This window comes from Macrosteles quadrilineatus, unplaced genomic scaffold (assembly GCF_028750875.1).
Source record: "Macrosteles quadrilineatus isolate MER2022 unplaced genomic scaffold, UCM_ALF_1.0 Scaffold_29__1_contigs__length_1510060, whole genome shotgun sequence".
Classification (NCBI taxonomy): domain Eukaryota; kingdom Metazoa; phylum Arthropoda; class Insecta; order Hemiptera; family Cicadellidae; genus Macrosteles; species Macrosteles quadrilineatus.
Window position 1 is genome coordinate 1000372 of NW_026542622.1, and position 3741 is coordinate 1004112.

Consider the following 3741-nt stretch of genomic DNA (forward strand, 5'->3'; position numbering starts at 1 on the left):
TCATGCTGACAAGCAGACCACCTGGGATCAGGAACTTCCTTGGATCCAATTTGCTTTCAATACTGCACACCATGAGAGTCACAAGGCGGTCCCTTTCGAGCTGTTGTTGGGCTATCCACCCAATAATCCCTTGGCAAATGTGTGGAAAATTGGCGACCTTCTGCCACCCCCTGGTGCTGCCAATGTCAAGGCAACTTGGCAGGCGGCTAGGAGGAACTTAATCAGAGCTAGGGAATTGGTACGGAGGAAGCACAATCGAGGTCGGTTGGACAATCCTTTCCAGGTGGGGGATTTGGTTTTCTGTAAGGCTCATCCGGTCAGTTCGGCCGTGGACAAGAGAGCCGCTAAGTTGTCTCATCGGTGGTCAGGTCCCCACCGCATCTTGAAGTTCTTGACTCCTGTCTCCGTGCGGCTGGGAGATCCGCAGACTGGAGAAGTTTTCCGGAGGGCTCACATTTCTCATCTGAAGCCTTTCCGGGGAACAATTCCGTAGGTCATCTTTCTTTACTCTTGTGTCTGAGTGGGAAGTGCACTGGGCCAGAGAGCTTGATCACCTCTTCTGTCCCTTGTGCGCTGCTGAAGATTTTTCCCTAGTAAATTTTCCAGCACTGGCCAGTGCAACCCCTGGGGGTGAGTAGTCCCTCCAGTTGAAAGACTTTTGGCGTTCCCCACTTCAGACACTTGAGTTGATCTGTGGTGTTGAGATCTTCTAGAATTGGGAGAGGTTGTTTTCTTTTTTTTGGAGAGGAAGTCCTCCTTTGGGGGGGGAGGTTGAGCCGTGACATGCCCACCAAGCGTCCCACCAGTGTCACGCCTCAGTGTTTTTTGTATAGTGCGAGTACTGGCTTTGCGCCGGAACTCAATCGGTTTGGGTCTGGCAGCAGTCCTGCAGACCCCGGGGCTATTTTTCCGCTGCCGAGCACATTTTCGGCAGAAGAACAGCGACTGTCATCGTTTCATGTCAAGTTTGGTGTTTGTAATGTTATATTTGCTTCGGTTAACATCTAGTCACGTTTTTACTGTGCTTCATACTAACCAATTTCTTGTAACATGTAATTAAACGGATTGCCAGACGTCAGATGAGGTCCCAGATGAGAGGCTTCATTCTGCTGCTTCCGGAGAGGGTCGCCCGGGGAGACACTACAACTTCTCCTTCTTCGGGCTGCCCGTCACCCTGCTTCTGGGACCAGTAGAACACTACGCCTTCTACCACCACCGCCTACCACCAGGAAGGACAATGACTATGATGTGCAAAAGGAAACCGCAAGTTTTATGTTTAGGCATGAATATTTAAAAGGACTGTTATTTAAAGGGGCCCCAAAATAATTCATCTTCGGTTATTTATGTGTCATAGTCATCGTTATTTTTTAATTGTTATTTATTTAATTGTTATTTATTTAATTGTTAATTCATTCAAAGTTTATATTGCAGTTACCATCCTTAAATTATTAGTTAGGCCTAACTTTTTCACAGTTAAGTTACCATTTGTAATCTGGAAGGGTAAATTTTTTGAGAAAAGTGTTATTTAAAATTGATAAATTCTTTGGATGGGGAAATGATCGTTGTTTGATGTTATTTGTAGATTTTGAAAATTATAGGCTTTGTTGACAACTGTTTGTTTTTTGATATTCACCCACGGCCTTTCATTTTGTTAGGGATGTGGGGCGGCCACTCGCACTGTCACTATGGGGGGGCATGCTTCCAAAAGTTGTTCGTCTGGGGGCGGTGCGAGGGGTCGGCTCAATGTTAAATCGCAATATGTTAAAATGTAACATTTTATCATGTTAAAATGCAACACGTTAAAATGTACCATTTTACTATGTTAAAATGCAACATGTTAAAATGTAACATATTAAAATGTAACATGTTAAAATGTAACATTTTAAAATGACACATTTTTAAATGAAACATGTTAAAATGTAACATTTTATCATGTTAAAATGAAACATGATAAAATGTAACATTTTATCATGTTAAAATGCAACATGTTAAAATGTAACATTTTATCATGTTAAAATGCAACATGTTAAAATGTAACATTTTATCATGTTAAAATGCAACATGTTAAAATGTAACATTTTAAAATGTAACATTTTAAAATGTAACATTTTAAAATGAAACATGTTAAAATGTAACATTTTATCATGTTAAAATGCAACATGTTAAAATGTAACATTTTATCATGTTAAAATGCAACATGTTAAAATGTAACATTTTAAAATGTAACATTTTAAAATGTAACATTTTAAAATGAAACATGTTAAAATGTAACATTTAATCATGTTAAAATGCAACATGTTAAAATGTAACATTTTATCATGTTAAAATGAAACATGTTAACATGTAAGATTTTATCATGTTAAAATGAAACATGTTAAAATGTAACATTTTATGATGTTAAAATGAAAAATGTTAAAATGTAACATTTTATCATGTTTAAATGAAACATGTAAAAATGTAACATTTTTAAATTTAACATTTTATCATGTAAAAATGAAACATGTTAAAATGTAACATTTTATCATGTTAAAATGCAACATGTTAAAATGTTACATTTTATCATGTTAAAATGCAACATGTTAAAATGTAACATTTTATCATGTTAAAATGCAACATGTTAAAATGTAACATTTTATCATTTTAAAATGCAACATGTTAAAATGTAACATATTAAAATATAACATGTTAAAATGTAACATTTTTTAATGTAACATTTTTAAATAAAACATGTTAAAATGTAACATTTTATCATGTTAAAATGAAACAAGTTAAAATGTAACACTTTACCATGTTAAAATGCAACATGTTAAAATGTAACATTTTATCATGTTAAAATGCAACTTGTTAAAAAGTAACATTTTATCATGTTAAAATGAAACATGTTAAAATGTAAGATTTTATCATGTTAAAATGAAACATGTTAAAATGTAACATTTTATCATGTTAAAATGAAACATGTTAAAATGTAACATTTTATCATGTTTAAATGAAACATGTTAAAATGTAACATTTTATCATGTTAAAATTACACATATTGAAATGTAACATTTTATCATGTTAAAATGAAACATGTTAAAATGTAACATTTTATCATGTTAAAATGCAACATGTTAAAATGTAACATTTTATCATGTTAAAATGAAACATGTTAAAATGTAACATTTTATCATGTTAAAATGCAACATGTTAAAATGTAACATTTTATCATGTTAAAATGCAACATGTTAAAATGTAACATGTTAAAATGAAACATGTTAAAATGTAACATTTTATCATGTTAAAATGAAACGTTAAAATGTAACATTTGATCATGTTAAAATGAAACATGTTAAAATGTAACATTTTATCATGTTAAAATGAAACATGTTAAAATGTATCATTTTATCATGTTAAAATGCAACATGTTAAAATGTAACATTTTATCATGTTAAAATGCAAAATATTAAAATGTAACATGTTCAAATGTAACATTTTAAAATGTAACATTTTTTCATGTTAAAATGCAACATGTTAAAATGTAACATTTTAATCATGTTAAAATGCAACATGTAAAAATGTAACATTTTATCATGTTAAAATGCAACATGTTAAAATGTAACATTTTATCATGTTAAAATGAAACATGTTAAAATGTAACATTTTATCATGTTAAAATGAAACATGTTAAAATGTAACATTTTATCATGTTAAAATGCAACATGTTAAAATGTAACATTTTATCATGTTAAAATGCAACATGTT